Source organism: Schistocerca americana, chromosome 4 (assembly GCF_021461395.2).
Source record: "Schistocerca americana isolate TAMUIC-IGC-003095 chromosome 4, iqSchAmer2.1, whole genome shotgun sequence".
Classification (NCBI taxonomy): Eukaryota; Metazoa; Arthropoda; class Insecta; order Orthoptera; family Acrididae; genus Schistocerca; species Schistocerca americana.
Genome location: NC_060122.1, coordinates 10,808,197 through 10,827,124, shown reverse-complemented (window position 1 = coordinate 10,827,124; position 18,928 = coordinate 10,808,197). Strand labels below are relative to the sequence as shown.

The window sequence follows — 18,928 nt, the reverse complement described above, 5'->3', positions numbered from 1 at the left end:
AAGTGTACTAGGGGGACAGTAACAGTGTGTGAGATTGGAATGGGAGCAGGGGAGGGCATTGAGGTGTGGGGCCACAGGAACGAAACCTAGACACTTTAGCTGTGGCATATTCTTCACTCCTGTAAACCCCGTTATGTAAACCTTTGCTAGTCTCTCTGTCTCACCTGTCCTTTACCTGCTCCCACCCCAGCCTCACACCACCACACCTGCTTGATGAGGGCTGTCCCATACTTTCTAATATCTAAAAATCTTCCATCAATGTGCCAGTCTGCCACTCAGTGTCTTCTCTAGGTGGGGAGCAGAAAGCTATCCTATTTCATATTATTGTTATTCCATCCCAGATTTCCCAATGTTTAAAAATTAATTTTACGCTTGCCGTAAAGTATTACACAAACACTAAGTGGTGAGTGAAAATCTCATTCTGGAAACTAAGTGGTTATTTTTTCTGATATTCAAATTATATTTTACTCTCATTTTTGTCCCTTTACCTAATCAACTTTGCAGTGTGACATTTCTGACGAAAGTACGAGTTATTCAGAAAGTAGGTAAAAAGTAGTGAATTCTTCCTTTGAATCACTCTCACTTTGTCTCAGGCGCGAGCAAATGTGTGTACCCGTATATGCATTTAGCTGTATCAAATTATCTTCCCCAACACACAAAATGGGGGTCATTATTCAATTTATCTTGAAAGTATGTGTGAAACGCACTTTCCACAAAAAGGCTCAGATGTATAACTCTCAAAATATGTGTTTGCACAATAGGTCTGGAATTTTTAAAGACAAGGCGAAGAAACCATTGGATTGTATAATTTTTTTATTAATCACAAAGAACCAACATGATTCAAAGACATCAACAACAGCAATGGACGTTCAAGTAAAAATGGAAATGTCGTGTGGCTAGGGCCTCCCGTCGGGTAGACCGTTCGCCTGGTGCAGGTCTTTCGATTTGACGCCACTTCGGTGACCTGCGCGTCGAGACGTTCAAGTGAATTGTCTGCCTCCAATTCAGATCACAGAGAAACACTCCAATAGGAGAGAGGGCACAACATCCTGCTCCATTTTCAAAAGCTGCAATGTCAAATATTACAACCTGTAACAAAAAAAGGTCATGTGATAATTATTGTTTACATACCGATTACAGTAACAGAGGCATATATGATCTAATAGGAAGGGGGAACAGAAGGGCAGGACATGGGGAACAATGAACAGATGAGATGTGAAACCATGGTAAGTTAATAGTGGCGATAATGCCAGTTAATTACATGTGTGGGAAAAGCAACCACTCTTGCAACTCAGAGCTACTCTTGTTTCTGCAACTGATCTTCCGTTCTTTCACTGTTCCTATTTTTCTCATATTAATAATTCTAGTTATAGAAGGTTTTCTAACTAAAAGCTTATTAGCATTTTGTAATGAAACCGATAAACAATACAGTCTCATTCTCTAATGGAAGAACACAGTACATCGCGTTCGTAAATAACTTGATCCAACAAAACTTTTTATATGAGTATCTGGACATTCATTACATGACATTTAATTTTAATTATCAATACAAACACTTACATAAAACATTATTTACACTCAAAACCCATTATTCAAAACTGATGTCCATATGTGTAACTGTTTACAGCAGCAATTATTAATATAGTTACTATTGCTAGCTTTAATATGGATTGTTAAAAAGTTTAGAAATGTTAACTAAAAAATGAACTGTAAGCAAAATCTTTTCTGTTAAAAAGTTAATGTTGAAACCACTGGAGAAACATTATAATGTATTATTGTAGTCATCATGTACACTGCAAAAAAAAAAAAATTTGCAACACCAAAAAGTAATTAACGTAGAGTAATGAAATTTCAGGAACATATATGTCTAAGTAACTTATTTAAGTGATTAATGTTGCAAGATCACAGGATAATATAAGTGCGAGATACACCATTGCAAATGTGATACACTAATACATTGAAATCCAGTGTAACTGCCCAAATGTAAGCATGCAAACATGCATGCATTGTGCTGGATATGAGTTTGTGGGATGAAGTTCCATGCCTGTTTCACATTGTCATCGAAACAGGGATGGTTAATGCTGTTTTTGGGAGACACTGGAGTTGTTCGATGATGTCCCGTGTGCACTGAATTGGAGCCAGACCTGGTGATCAAACAGGTCAAGGCAACATGTTGACATACTGTAGAGTATACACCCATGCCTCCATCTTTGCTACCCTCCCTGTTTACCTCTACCCTGTTGCTTCATAACCTGGGTTGTGAGTAACTGAATCCACTTTCTCTTCTTCCCCTTCTTTCCCCTCTCTCCTCCCTGATGAAGGAACAAAGTTCCAAAAGCTACGATACGTAAATTTTCTGTTATGTTTTGTGTATCTATTGGCTGTACTGGCCAGCCCCTCTATCTCTTTGTTAGTATTTGTTTCACATCTTTATATGACACTTTCCATCATCACAATAATGTTAGTTTATAATTTATGGACAGCCTAATCCATTATTTCCTGTCAAGGTTTGAAACTTTAGTAACTCATAATTTTTGTCTTGGTAAAATAAAGGTGATTAGATGTTTCCCTCATGCACATGTAAGAGACTGTCAGTTCACATCTACGTTTGTAATCTGCAATCCACCAGGAGGTGCATGGTACAGGGTAAGTCCCATTGTACCAGTTATCAGGGTTTCTTGCTGTTTCATTCATGTATGGAGCGTGGAAGAATGATTGTCTGAATTTGTCTGAATGCCTCTGTGTGAGCAGTAATCATCCTAATCTTATCTTCACGACCCCTGTGAGAGCAATATGTGGGGGGGGGGGGGGGGGGGGGGGGGGGGGGTTGTGGTATATCCCTAGAGTAATCATTTAAAGACAGTTCTTGAAACTTTGCTAATACACTTTCTTGGGATAGTTTACACCTGTCTTCAACAGTCTGCCATTTCAGTTCCTTCAGTATCTCTGTGACACTCTCCCATGGATTAAGCAAACCTGTGACCATGCTGCCTTTCTTTGTATACATTCAATGTCTCCTGCTAGTCTTATCTGGTACAAGTCCCACACATTGTAGCAATAGTCTAGGGCAAGGTCTACAACCTGCTTTACTCACAACTGAACCTATGTGATCATGCCATTTCATATTTCTACAAAGTGTTACACACAGGTATTTGTACGAGTTGGCAGATTCCGACAGTGACTCACCAATATTATAGTCACAGGATACTAAGTTTATACATTTCTAAACATTCAGAGCAAGTTGCCAATCACTGCACTATGTTGAAATCTCATCAAGATCTGACTGAATATTTATGCAGCTTCTCTGAAATAGCACTTCATTACAGATAACTGCATCATCTGCAAAAATCCTGATTTACAGCAAGGTCATTAATGGACAAGAACTGCAAGGGCCCCAACACACTTCCCTGGGGCACACCTGAAGTTACTTCTACATCTGATGATGACTCTCCATCCAAGGTAACATGCTGTGTCCTTCCTATCAAAAAGTCCTCAATCCAGTTATGAATTTCACTTGATACCCCATATGATCGTACTTTTCACAGTCAGTGTAGGTGTGGAACAGAGTCAAATACTGTTAGGAAATCAAAAAACACTATCTACCTGTTGCCTTGATCCAATGCTTTCAGCAAGTTATGTGAGAAAAGTGAGAGTTGGATTTCATATCATCTATGTTTTTGAAAACCATGCTGGTTGATATTGAGAAGGTAGTTCCGTTCGAGATACCTCATTATGTTTGAGCTCAAAATATTTTCTAAGAATCTACAACAAATCGATGTCAAGGCTACTGGATGGTAGTTTTGTCACTCCTACAACCCTTCTTGTAGACGGGTGTGATCTGTAACTTTTTCCAAAAACTGGGTAAGGTTTTTTGGATAGATTACAGTGAGAAGAGAGGATAGCTCAGCCACAAATTCAATATAGAATCTGACTGCGATTCCATCGGGGTCTGGAGCTTTGTTTAATGATTTCAACTGTTTCTCAACACAACTGACACTAATACCTATTTCGTTCATTTTTTCAGTGTACGAGGATTGAATTGGAGCAGTTCTCCTGGGTTTTTATTTGCAAAGGAACATTTGAAAATCGAGTTCAGAATTTCAGCTTTTACTTTGCTACCCTCAATTTCAGTTCCTGTCTCACTTGCTAGGGACTGGACACTAACTTTTGTGCCACTAACAGCCCTTACATACGACCAGAATTTATTTGGATTTTGTGAAATGTCATTTGACAATATTCTGCTACAGTAGCCATTGAAGGCTTCATGCATTGCTCTCTTGACAGCCAAACATGTTTCATCCAGCGTCTCTCAATCTATAATCCTACACTTTGTTTTACACCTATTATGCAGTAATCTCTGTTCCTTTAGACGTTTTCTTTACAGTGACTGTATACCACGGAGGTTCCATCCCATTATGAACTGTTCTACTAGGAACCTATCTACTCAGTGTGTGGTCAACTGTTCTTTTCAAGTAGAGGAAGAGCACCTCTACATGCTCCTGACCTGTCCTGAAAGTTTCAAGTTCCTCACTGAGATAAGATATTACTAATTTCTACTTAGTTAACTGAACGCATAATAAGAGGATCCTCACGACACAGTAAATAACTGTGCGTCAGTCGGGTGTGGCCAATGTGGAGCCGACAAACGACGACTGAGTCCCTGCGGGTGGCTCGCAGGGATGACCGCCAAACAGTCGTCATCTCCTTGATACGACGGAGTTTGTTTGGCACGGGCAGGTTGCGCCATTCAGTGTCCCAGAATTCGAAAACTTTGCGGCGTAATAGTGCCCGCGAATCAGTCGCCGGGAGGCCAATCTCCAGAGGTGGTTTACTGATGGCCTCTTTCACCAGGCGGTCAACATTCTCATTGCCGGGGATCCCAACATGGCCTGGGGTCCACACAAAGACCACAGAGCGGCCGTTACGTGCAAGAGTATGCAGGGACTCATGGACAGCCATCACCAGACGAGAACGAGGGAAATACTGGTCGAGAGCTCGTAAACTGCTCAGGGAATTGCTACAGATAACAAAGGACTCACCTGAGCAGAAGCGGATATACTCTAGGGCACAAAAGATGGCGACCAGCTCAGCTGTGTAAACGCTGCAGCCATCCAGCAAGGAACGTTGTTCAGAATGGTCCCCTAGAGTAAGCGCATATCCGACACGACCAGCAACCATTGAACCGTCAGTGTATACAATGCCAGAGCCCTGATACGTGGTCAAGATGGAATAAAAACGGCAGCGGAAGGCCTCTGGAGGGACGGAGTCCTTCGGGCCCTGTGCCATGTCGAGCCGAAGGCAAGGGTGAGGAACACACAATGGGGGTGTCCGCAAAGTGGCCCGGAAAGGAGGTGGAACTGTAAAAACCGTAAGCCCAGAGAGAAGCTCTTTGACGCGGACCGCGATCGTACAACCTGACCGGGGCCGACGTTCAGGAAGATGGACGACCGATTGTGGGAACAGGAGACGATAGTTTGGATGCCCAGGCAAGCTAAAAACATGGGCAGCATAAGCGGCCAGTAAATGTTGGAGCCTCAATCGCAGTGGAGGTACACCTGCCTCCACAAGTATGCTGTCCACAGGGCTGGTGCGGAATGCTCCTGTCACCTGTCGAACCCCACAGTGGTGAACGGGGTGCAGCAGTTGCAATGCTGAGGGCGACGCTGAGACATACGCCACACTCCCATAATCAAGCCGGGACAGCACAAGGGCTTTGTAGAGCTGCAGCAGCGTATTACGATTGGCACCCCAAGTTGTGTTGCTGAGGCAGCGAAGGGCATTCAGATGCTGCCAGCACTGACGCTTGAGCTGATGAATATGTCGAAGCCAAGTAAGCCGGGCATCGAACAGCAATCCCAGAAAACGGTAAGTGTCAACAACCTTGAGAATGGCATCCTGAAGATAGAGCTCAGGGTGGGGATGGACAGTTCGGCACCGACAAAAGTGCATAAAAAAAGTCTTTGCAGGATAAAATTGAAACCCATGAGATAGGGCCCATGCCTGCGCCTTGCGTATGGCTCCCTGCAACCCACGTTCTGCAACACTAATGGTGGAGGAGCTGAACAAGATGCAGAAATCGTCAGCATATAACGTGGGTGAGACAGACGACCCAACTGCTGCTGCAAGGCCATTTATGGCCACAAGGAAAAGGGGCACACTCAATACTGAGCCCTGTGGAACGCCATTCTCCTGGATATGAAGTGAACTATGGGATGTGCCAATTAAAACGCGGAATGTCCGAACAGATAAAAAATTCTGAATAAAAATGGGGAGAGAGCCCCGGAGACCCCATCCGTGCAACGTGGCGAGTATATGGTGCCGCCACGTCATGTCATATGCTCTGGAGAGGTCGAAAAAGAGGGAGACAAGGTGTTGGCGCCTGTAGAAAGCAGTGCGGATTGCAGACTCAAGAAAGACCAAAGTATAGGCGGTGGAACGGCCCTGACGGAAGCCGCTCTGGCACTGAGCCAGAAGACCCCGAGACTCGAGCAGCCAACACAGCCGTCGACTCACCATACGTTCCAGTAGCTTGCACAGAGTATTTATCAAGCTGATGGGTCGATAGCTATCCACAGTAAGCGGGTCCTTACCAGGCTTCAGCACCGGAATGATGGTACTTTCTCGCCACTGCGACGGAAAGACACCATCACCCCATATGCGGTTGAAGACGGCAAGAACACATCGCTGACAGACCGGGGACAGGTGTTTGAGCATCTGATTGTTGATGCCATCTGGCCCAGAGGCCGTATCGGGGCACTGTGCCAGGGCGCTTTGGAGTTCCCACAAACTAAATGGGGCGTTATACGTCTCAGGGTGGCGAGAAGCAAAAGAAAGCCGTTTGCCTTCCTCCTGGCGTTTAAGCGCGCGAATCGCAGGCGGGTAATTCCCCGACGCAGAGGCCCGAACATACTGCTGTGCGAAATGCTCGGCGATTGCATCAGCATCGGTGGATACCGCCCCGTTGATGGTAAGCCCTGGGACACCTGTAGAGTGCTGCACTCCAAAGATGCGCCGAATCTTCATCCACACCTGGGAGGGTGAAGTACGGGAACCAATGGTGGAAACGTACCTCTCCCAGCGCTCCTGTTTCCGACTCTTGATGAGCCGCCGTGCCTGAGCACGGAGACATTTGAAGAAAATGAGGTTCTCCAAAGACGGGTGCCACTTATGTCGCTGAAGAGCCCGCCGACGTTCTTTAATGGATTCAGCGACCTCCGGAGACCACCAAGGCACTGCCTTTCGCCGGGGGCACCCTAACGAACGAGGAATGGTACGTTCTGCAGCGGAAACAATCGCTGCAGTCAGTGTCTCAACCACCACATCGATGGTACTGTGGGGGAGAGATGCAACAGTGGCAGCAGAGGAGAATGTTTCCCAGTTTGCCTTGCTAAATGCCCACCTAGGCAGGCGTTCATGGGATCGACGCTGGGGTAGTGAAAGGAAGATGGGAAAATGGTCACTACCACACAAGTCATCATGGACTCTCCAGTGGACCGATGGTAAAAGCCCTGGGCTGCACAACAACAGATCTATGGCCGAGAACGTGCCATGCGCCACACTGAAATGCGTGGCAGCGCCAGTGTTTAAGAGGCAGAGATCAAGTTGGGAGATGAGATTCTCGCCATCTCTGCCTTGGCCAGTAATCTTCGATCCACCCCACAGGGGATTGTGGGCGTTAAAATCCCCAAGGAGAAGAAAAGGCGTGGCAAGTTGGGCGACAAGTGCAGCCAATTCGGTCAGGGAGACTGTACCACCTGGAGGGAGATAGACACTGCAGACGTTTATGTCCTGGGTAGTCCTTACGCGGACAGCCACAGCTTCCAAAGATGTTTGAAGGGGCACAGGAGCACTATATACAGAGGTAAGGACATACACGCAGGCTCCACCTGACACACTATTGTAAGTGCTTCGGTTGCAGTAATAACCCCTGTATCCACGGAGGACAGGGGTCCGCATTGCCGGGAACCAGGTTTCCTGGAGAGCAATGCATAAAGCAGGTGTCAAGCTTACAAGCTGACGCAGCTCAGGTAGATGGCTAAAATAACCGCCACAATTCCACTGGAGGATTGTACAAAGCGTGTCCTGTAGAGGCATTCAGGCACTGAAAAGGCAAATTACTGGGCAGGGTCACATGCTGCCACCGACTGAGTGACGGACATCGCTACGGCCATCGTTTCTGAGGAGACGGCGAGATCCAGGTCATCAGGGGACGCAAAGAGCTCGACCTCATCCTCAGAGGCTGAGCTGACAGGAAGCGTTGGTGCAGGAACCACTGGGTCCTTATCCTTCTTGGAGAGCTTCCTCTTCTCTCTCTTGTCTTTCGGAGGAGGGTTGGCATGCTGGGAGGGCTTTCCTGACGCATTATCAGGAACAGAGGAAGAGCGTGAAGCCCTTCGACCAGCAGCTGGTGGCTTCTTCAGCCACTGGCTAGTGTCTTGTGAGACACTGGGGAAGTCCTTGGAAGGGACTCCCCCAAGGGATCCCTTCCGAACAAGTGAGGCCAGAGGAGGCTGTTGCGTCTCCGGCTGAGCAGCCGGAGAGAGCTGTCGCTTCCCCGGCTGAGGAGCCAGAGAGGGCTGTCGCCGCTCCGGCTGAGAGGTGGGGACCGACGTCCTCGGTTGCTTGGGGCGCACTGCTCCCGAACTGTGTGTTTTGGGAGCAGTGGAAGAGAGAGTGGCCCCCACCGGTGGTGGGGCAGGCGAAACATGACTGTTCGGTGGGCCAACTGTCAAAGGAGTCTTTGCAGGAACTGGTGGCTGCAGTGTTACAGCAGCATAACTCCTCAACATAGGTGTGGGGTTGAGCCATTCTAATTTCTTCCTCGCCTCTTGGTAAGTTAAACGGTCCAGGGTCTTAATTACTTGTATCTTCCGCTCTCGTTGGTAGACTGCACAATCTGGCGAGCAGGGAGAATGATGCTCCCCACAGTTAACGCAGGTGGGAGGTGGAGCACACGGAGCATTTGGATGCGAAGGTCGTCCACAATCGCGACATGTGGGGCTGGCAGTGCATCTGGAGGACACGTGCCCGAATTTCCAGCACTGGAAGCATCGCATAGGGGGCGGGACATAGGGCTTGAAATCGCACCGGTAGATCATGACCTTGACCTTCTCAGGCAAGCAGTTGCCCTCAAAGGCCAGGATGAAAGCACCGGAAGCGATCCTATTATCCTTGGGTCCCCTAAAGACACGACGAACGAAGTGTGCACCTCGTCGTGCCAGGTTCTCCCGTAGCTCGTCATCAGACGGTAGCAGAAGATCTTTATGAAAGATAATCCCCTGGACCAAATTTAGTGACTTATGGGGAGTGACGTTAACAGGTATGTCACCAAGCTTCTCACAGGCGAGCAACGCCCTTGACTGTGCAGAGGAAGGTGCTTGTATCAAAATGGCCCCGCTCCGCATTTTGGAAAGAGGGGCCACTTCCCCGAACTTATATTCAAGATGGGTCACAAAGAACAGAGGCTTAGTCCCCAAAAATGAATCCCCATCAGTTCTGCTGCACACAAGATATCGCGGTGAATATGGTTCCTGTCTGTCCGCAGCCCTGCGTCCCTCCCAGGGCGTGGCTAGGGAAGGGGACGATTTGGGGTTATATGCCACAGCGTTAAAGTCTACTTTATTGCGCTTAGAGACGTTGGTGGTCGTGCGACCACCGGATTGAGATTGTACCCATTTCATTGCGGGGTATCCGCCCCGATGCCACCCACTCCGACCAGGGGCTCTCCCCACGGGTGGCACCCAGCCACAGCAAAGGCCACCTAGCAGGATGGCCGTTGCCGGGAATCCTGATGCCCCGGAGAGACGGGCATCTACTCCTAGGCTTACGTGGGGAGGCGGCAGTTCAGGCATCGGCAGTACGATCCCTGTGTTGTCAGGGGGCTACAACCTAGAGGGTACATGACGACCCCACCACAACGGGCTGGCTACCGTGCTGGATTTTGGGTGCCATGGGTAGTCCATAGTGATCGTGGGTGCAGATGATGATGCACTAAGGGCGTAACTTACACAATCCATCAGGTGTGTGTGCCCAAAATGAGGGATGGAGGGTGCAGTTACGACACCCAGACGATAAAGAGTGCCAAGGTCTTAGGGCACAGAGGACTGATGGTGCACCACATAAGGGGTCCTTCCCCAAAAGGCTCTTACTTCTGTTGAATTTGGAAAAATGGAGGTCAAACCCTAATGGGGACCATCACATTAAAGGCCGAAACAGTTGAGACTCCTATTAGTCGCCTCTTACGACAGGCAGGAATACCGCGGGCCTATTCTAACCCCCGAACCCGCAGGGGGGAAATGGACACAGGCAGACAGTGTTTGTTGGTAATGAGGATCACCCTGTGGCTAAACTTGCCTTGGTGCACGGCCAGCACATCTTGGCACAGTGTTACACCGTCCGGGTTATCTGGATACTTCCCACTAACACCAACCTGTCAGAACTCCGGAGATGGGAACTTGCCCTTCAGTATATCCTCTCTTCTCGTTATCCGCCAGGCCTCAACCTCCGCTAATTTCAAGTTGCCGCCACTCGTACCTCACCTGTCTTTCAACATCATTTTTGCCTCTGTACTTCTGCCTTGACTGACATCTCTGCCGAATCTCTTTGCCTTTACAAATGTCTGCTTGTGTCTGTGTATGTGTGGTTGGATATGGGTGTGTGTGCAAGTGTATACCTGTTCTTTTTTCCCCCTAAGGTAAGTCTTTCCGCTCCGGGGATTGGAATGACTCCTTACCCTCTCCCTTAAAACACACATCCTTTCGTGTGTGTGTGTGTGTGTGTGTGTGTGTGTGTGTGTGTATATATATATATATATATATATATATATATATATATATACACACACAAATGTCTGCTTGTGTCTGTGTATGTGTGGATGGATATGTGTGTGTGTGCGAGTGTATACCTGTCCTTTTTTCCCCCTAAGGTAAGTCTTTCCGCTCCCGGGATTGGAATGACTCCTTACCCTCTCCCTTAAAACCCATATCCTTTTGTCTTTCCTTCTCCTTCCCTCTTTCCTGACGAGGCAACCATTGGTTGCGAAAGCTAGAATTTTGTGTGTATGTTTGTGTGTCTATCGACCTGCCAGCGCTTTTGTTTGGTAAGTTTCATCATCTTTCTTTTTAGATATATTTTTCCCACGTGGAATGTTTCCCTCTATTTTTTTAATATATATATATATATAAAAAATCATTTATTTATTGTTGATGTGCCCTATTCTTGTATACACATAATATACAGAGAAGAATTGCATTTTATGTTCTTTATATCTGCTTTTTTCATATTCTATTCGAATTTTACGATTCCAACAGGACAAAAACATGCCACGTGAACTTACATTTGAAGAAATTCTAGCAGAACTAGAGAACCATCAAGAGAGTGACGATGAAAATGATATACAGAATTGGCAATTATTCCACCCAATGCAGATGTAATAACAGATGAAGAAGACACTGACGAAAATGTACTGTTGTACAAGATGACGCCGGTACTTTAGAGCTCACAACCAGCTGAGATGAAGTTAATGCTACAGTTGTACATCCAGAAGCCAAAAGAAGGAAAGCGTTGGGAGGTGGAGGAGAAAGTGGTATGTTATCTACAAAAAAATATATACACTCCTGGAAATTGAAATAAGAACACCGTGAATTCATTGTCCCAGGAAGGGGAAACTTTATTGACACATTCCTGGGGTCAGATACATCACATGATCACACTGACAGAACCACAGGCACATAGACACAGGCAACAGAGCATGCACAATGTCGGCATCAGTACAGTGTATATCCACCTTTCGCAGCAATGCAGGCTGCTATTCTCCCATGGAGACGGAGACGATCGTAGAGATGCTGGATGTAGTCCTGTGGAACGGCTTGCCATGCCATTTCCACCTGGCGCCTCAGCTGGACCAGCATTCGTGCTGGACGTGCAGACCGCGTGAGACGACGCTTCATCCAGTCCCAAACATGCTCAATGGGGGACAGATCCGGAGATCTTGCTGGCCAGGGTAGTTGACTTACACCTTCTAGAGCACGTTGGGTGGCACGGGATACATGCGGACGTGCATTGTCCTGTTGGAACAGCAAGTTCCCTTGCCGGTCTAGGAATGTAGAACGATGGGTTCGATGACGGTTTGGATGTACCGTGCACTATTCAGTGTCCCCTCGACGATCACCAGTGGTGTACGGCCAGTGTAGGAGATCGCTCCCCACACCATGATGCCGGGTGTTGGCCCTGTGTGCCTCGGTCGTATGCAGTCCTGATTGTGGCGCTCACCTGCACGGCGCCAAACACGCATACGACCATCATTGGCACCAAGGCAGAAGCGACTCTCATCGCTGAAGACGACACGTCTCCATTCGTCCCTCCATTCACGCCTGTCGCGACACCACTGGAGGCGGGCTGCACGATGTTGGGGCGTGAGCGGAAGACGGCCTAACGGTGTGCGGGACCGTAGCCCAGCTTCATGGAGACGGTTGCGAATGGTCCTTGCCGATGCCCCAGAAGCAACAGTGTCCCTAATTTGCTGGGAAGTGGCGGTGCGGTCCCCTACGGCACTGCGTAGGATCCTACGGTCTTGGCGTGCATCCGTGCGTCGCTGCGGTCCGGTCCCAGGTCGACGGGCACGTGCAGCTTCCGCCGACCACTGGCGACAACATCGATGTACTGTGGAGACCTCACGCCCCACGTGTTGAGCAATTCGGCGGTACGTCCACCCGGCCTCCCGCATGCCCACTATACGCCCTCGCTCAAAGTCCGTCAACTGCACATACGGTTCACGTCCACACTGTCGCGGCATGCTACCAGTGTTAAAGACTGCGATGGAGCTCCGTATGCCACGGCAAACTGGCTGACACTGACGGCGGCGGTGCACAAATGCTGCGCAGCTAGCGCCATTCGACGGCCAACACCGCGGCTCCTGGTGTGTCCGCTGTGCCGTGCGTGTGATCATTGCTTGTACAGCCCTCTCGCAGTGTCCGGAGCAAGTATGGTGGGTCTGACACACCGGTGTCAATGTGTTCTTTTTTCCATTTCCAGGAGTGTATGTAAGTGGTATAAATGTCAACCAACGTACACAAACAATAGTGAACCAGGGAAGAGCAACAAACATTATGATGCGGAATGTCTAGCAAATAACACAGTGCCCCAGGTGTTTGAGGATTTTTTTTTCTAAGAAACTAATGGATACTATTATTGAACAAAGCGAAATTTATGCTTGCCAACATAACAGAATAAATTTTCTGCTAACCAAAGAAGAACTAAAATTATTTATTGGCGTACTACTTCTGAGTGGTTATCATAAGCTTCCCCACAAGAATAAGTACTGGGAACAGGCTCCTGACGTCGGTGTTCCTTTAGTCTTCAACTCCGTGTCAAGAAATAGGTTTTGGGAAATAAAGAGATTCATTCATCTCAATGACAACTCCAAAATAGACAGAAACGACAAGATGTACAAACTGAGGTTATAATTTGAAATGCTGAAATAGGAATTTGGTAAATTTGGCGTATTTCATTCAGAACTCTCAACTGATGAAATAATGGTACATTATTATGGCAAACATTCAGCTAAAATGTTTCTGAGGGAAAAGCCTATCAAATTTGGATATAAAATTTGGTGTCTTACAAGTTCCAATGGCTTTCTTTATAATTTTTCACCATACTGTAGCAAGACTGACAACAAACAGGAGCCTTTAGGTGCAAGGGTAATAAATGAACTAAAAACCATTATTCCAGAATCAGAGTATCCGAATTATAAGCTTTTCTTTGACAACTTTTTCACCAGTGTTGACACACTGATCACACTCGGAAAGAGTAAAATGAAAGCTGCAGGAACAATAACAGAGATCCGAACTAATGCATGTCCTTTGATTGACTCGAAAAGAATGGCAAAAGGAAGGAACGAGGATTCTATGACTACATATTTGACAAAGAGAATGAAGTTCTGGTTGTGAAATGGAGTGACAACAAACCAGTATGTGTAGTGACAAATAACAGTACTATTATTCCTTGAGTTCTACTAAAATATATTCACGGGCAAAATAAAGGAAATATCTGTTACACTGCCACATATCATTGAAGAATACAATGCCCACATGGGTGCCATATATCTACTGGACAAGCAGATATCACTTTATAGGACGAGGATAAGGTCAAAGAAATGGTGGTGGCCATTATTCACACAGATGATATATATCTGCATAGTAAACACATGGCGTGCATACCAAATTGCTAACTCTAATGAGAAGCTCTTACTTTTGGATGTCCGACAGAGAATAGTGATGTTTTTTCTATCAAAGGAAAAAGGATCAGTACCAAAACAAAGAGGAGCACAAGGAAGCAAATTGATGGGAGGATGGGTGAGCACAGATGTACGACTAGATCCAGGAAATCATTTCTTTGTGCCAAGTAAAACACAGAAGAAATGTGCTTACTGCAAGAAAAAAAACAACAAAAATTTGTGATAGGTGCAATGTTGGTGGACATGACAAGTGTTTTGCTTCATTTCATACTGAATATTGTAATGTAATTAACTGTCAGAGATAAAGTTTATCTCATGCGAAAAGTACGATGCCCACAGTAGAGAGTTAAGGTAACTTCATTATGTTGCCATACAATGTGTTTAATTTATTTATTTATGAATATTTTCTTTTATGATAAATAATGGATTTGTTTGAGATGATAAATGTGGTATATTTATAGGTATTTATTTATATGTGTCTTTGGAGTGTATTAAGGTCAGAAGACCAAAGAATCTGGAATGCAGGAATGTCTGCAACTTCCGGGCACATGTTGGCTTGCACGCCACTTCTTTGTCGGTATTGGAGGGAGATGGACATGTTTAAGTGACCAGTACAGTATAATGCATTTTTAGGGTATCAATGTTCGAAGAGAATATATTGTAGTTACTAAACAAAGAGTACGAATAAATATTATTTTTAGCCGAAAGTAATTCGAACCCGGTAGTGTTTATTTCAAACAAGAAGAAAACCCAGGCCAGGCTTGTTAGAGTAATGTTTTGCAGACAAAACCCCTAGACAAACGAGATCTGCAGTGTGTAATCTATCGGCAGCTACTAATAAATAAGCCTTGCTGAAATTGTGCTGGAACTACTCGTATTATTATCAATTACAAACACGTTGTGCGAAAGTGGTCCTACCACAATATACCGCGTAAGATTCCACATCATTCAGTTATCAAGAAACGAGATAGGTAACAACCAGTACAATATGGTGGCGTCGTCCGGGATTATTGAAAATGTTACCGAAATGAACTACCACCGAGATTGCGAAGAAAACGACAGAATTCGTACATCCTGGCTGAAAATGTTAAAGGAAGTCAAATGCTGATACCTTCAAGACAAAGGAAGTCGAATGCTGATACCTTCAAGACAACGGGATGCAGTTACTGGAGCAAGAATAACGGCGCAATAAGTCACGAAAGAAGAAAAAAGTGTAAAGTGTTGTGCAACCAAAAAAGCAATATTCATATAAGTGTAGTGTTTCAGTGTTGTGAATTCCATCACGCACCAATCAACAAAGAAGACCTTATAAGAAAATAAGTAAACTGTGAGTAAAATAGTTTAGTTTCCTTTAGAAAAGATAAATTTGTTGTGTTTTGTTTATTCCTGTGTAAAAAGATGACTATTGTAAAAGAGGAAGGTATTGACGACGGTGTCGCCAACGCTAGTACAGATGTGAATTTATCATACGAAAGTGAATGCAACAGTAATAGTCCGAATCCTGTAGACAAAGTTGAAACTCATACGGAAAGACAGAATGAAGTTAAAGACATGCTATCAAAAATAATGAATTATATGGAGGGAAAATTTAAGGCAATTGATGACACTAACAGACAAAACGGACAGTGGTTAGGAAATATTAAAGACAGACTCGATGCTAATGAGATTCGTTTGGATCAAATGGAGCAAAACAATGCTGCTCAGTTAGACCAGACTCTCAAGCTCATGAGTGATAAATTTGAAAAACAATTCAAAGAATATGAAAAGAAAAATGACAATCACTTTCAAAAAGTAGAAGCAAAAATTTCCAGTTTGAGTCGTAATATGGTTAAGATCACGGGTAAGGTCAATTATGTCGGGAGAAAAGTTAAAAATGTAGATGCAAAAGTAAAAAATCTGAAAACTGAAGCAAGTACAGGTAGAGAGAAAATCCATAATGCGTTTAAAGTTGTGCATTCAGATATCAAACATGTAGAAGAAACAGTATCTGAGCGTATTTCTCTTGTAGACGATAAAATTGTTAAAGTAGAAAGCAAATTTGAACAAAAGATAGGAATTATTACTGAAAAAATAGATGTAAATAATCAGATAAACAAAAATGAAGTCAAGAGTTTAGAAAGTAGTATTAATGACATCACTAAGAAACTTGAAAGTGTTAGTAGCAATATGGTCAGCAATAGTTTGCCGAACAATATTGGCACTTTGTGGTACAATATTCCAGTACAAAACTTTTCAGATGAGAGCAGTATGCATCCGGTAGATTTCCCGCAGCATTGCAAGGATATCTTTTTTCCAAATATGAATGATAATTTGAAAATTAAATTTGTGAAAAGATTTCTAGAAGGTGAAGCATTGTCATGGACTAATCATTATTGTACTGAGGGAATGTCTTTTGCAGAGTTCGAGGAGAGGTTCTTAAGTAAATTCTGGTCAGAGACAGAACAGGCAAGAATAAAAAGCGAATTCTTGAATGGACCTGTTTATAAACATGAATTTCGTAGCATGAAGCAATTTTGCAGAAATCAGTTAAGGAAACTCACTCGCCTAAGCAAACCTTTTGATGAACTCACTCAAATTGATGCACTCAAAAGGAGGCTACCATGTGAACTACAGTGGGAGTTAGCTTATGGTCCAGATGACACAATAGATCAGTTTTTGAAATATGTTGACAAACTAGACAGAATTATTGAGAAAACGGGTAAACCACCACACCATAGTCAAAACCATTTTCAAAGGACAGGGCATACAAATTGGGGAAACACACAACATGATAAAAAGGAAACACACAATTTTGGAAGTAGTGATTCTCATCAGAGAAATCACCAGTACAACTTCAAGGGATCACAAGGACACAATTTCCATTACAAAGGTCAGTATGGAAATAATCATAACCAATCTGGTAACAGACACTTTGGAAATAAACCAAAGGAGTGGAATAGTCATAATGGTATGGGGAGAACTGAACAGGAGTTAAAAAACTGAATGAGGCTCCATTGGCGGTCCGCAAGGTAGGAGCTACTTATACACAAATGGAAAGGGCCAACCCAAACTGTCTAACTAAACAGAAAGATACCTGTGACATAATGAGTAATTATTTCAAAGAGGAGTGTTATCCCATTAATGTAGTATCTGTTACAAATAATATATGACATACAAATAAACCAGAAACAAAAGGTAAGTTATTTAAAGACACTGATTGCTTAGAAAACTGTGAAGACTTAAACTTAGATTCATTCTATGAGTGGGCTGAGAGGAGCACCTTGCTGGAAAATAGTTGTTCAAATGATCAAAGTGTATTAGGAATTAGAGAACTTATGGAAGAGTCTGGTGGGCTAGGAATGAAAAGAGCACCTAGTAAGGATGATTTAAATGTGTATCTGCATACTGAAGGTAAGAGTGTAGAGGATAAAGATGATAATTTTTGTGATGTTGATTGGGAAGAAAAGGAAATTGAGGATAGTAGTGAAGATAGATGTTTTATTGGTGTAAGTGAGGAGTTGGAAGCTTTAGGGATTACTAATATAAAAGAGGATAGTAATGAAATTAGCGAGGTACACATGAACACAGTTGACAATTTCAATGATAAGGATGCCAGAATTTCAGCCAATGAGTTATTTGATCTTAATACATGGAAGAAAAATGAGAAGGAATTGACAGCAGGTAATCTTAACAGCATTAGGGGAGTAGATGATGAAATGTCAGATAGTGAGCAATTTTTGTTTAACTTATGGGTTAACAGTAGTGCCATTAAGGATGATGAAAATTTCAGAAAGGTAACACTTGATATATGTGAAACTTTGTATCCAGACTGGTGGCATAGAATTAAGTATCACATTGCACAAATGTTAAGACAGAAATATAAAGGAGAGACACACAATAGCACAAATGAATGTAGTTGGCTTAATGAAATATTCAGAAATAGTAATCAGGCCAAAGAAAATGCAATTAGGGTAATAACAGCATATAACTCTGGTAGTAATGATACAGGTAAGGATACTGGAAAGGGATATGGATTCAGTGAAATTGAAGATGACTTATTACATGAGAATATTAACAAAAAATTTGACTTTGATGTAAGCAGTCCGTTTATTGATGTGCAGATAGGATCATGGAAAGGAAAGTGTTTAGTAGACACAGGAAGTCAAGTATCTGGGATATCAGAATCATTAAGTAAAAAACTGAAAACTAATAAGGATTATGTCGAGTTACCTGTGGTAGGAATTAAAATAAGAGGTGCTACCGGGAAGCACAGTAAATCAATAAGGTGTCAGGCTTTTATTACTTTTGAAATTGAAGGAGTATCATGGTCACATGGGTGTCTCGTCATTCCTGATCTCACAGAGGATTTTATCCTAGGCATGTCTTGGATAACAAAAGTAAGTGCAGCATTTGATTGGGCAGGGCAGAAATTAATGATGACTCTACCAAGTGGTGAAGTCATCACTACGAAACTTCTTCAATCAAATGTGTTTTGTATGAATAAGACTGTGAACAGTATTGAATTTACAAAAGAAGGTGAGTACATTGAAAGCCATGTCACAGATTTCGATACAGATGAGATAGAGTTTGAAAAGTTAGTAAATGAAAAAGTAGTCGAGGCTAGAGAACTAACTGAGAACCAAAAACAAGATTTGAAATTATTTTTGTGGGAATATAGTGATGTATTTAGCAATATACCAGGTAAAGTAATTGGAT

General features: G+C 44.0%; 1 long non-coding RNA gene across 1 annotated transcript in view; it reads right to left on the bottom strand.

Moving 5' to 3' along the window:
* Positions 1-1,027: 1,027 nt before the first annotated feature.
* Positions 1,028-18,928, bottom strand: part of LOC124613180 — a 29,770-nt gene continuing 11,869 nt past the window's right edge. Inside the window, exon 3 of the long non-coding RNA XR_006979616.1 lies at positions 1,028-1,089. This is a non-coding gene — a long non-coding RNA (uncharacterized LOC124613180). The remainder of the gene's footprint in view (positions 1,090-18,928) is intronic.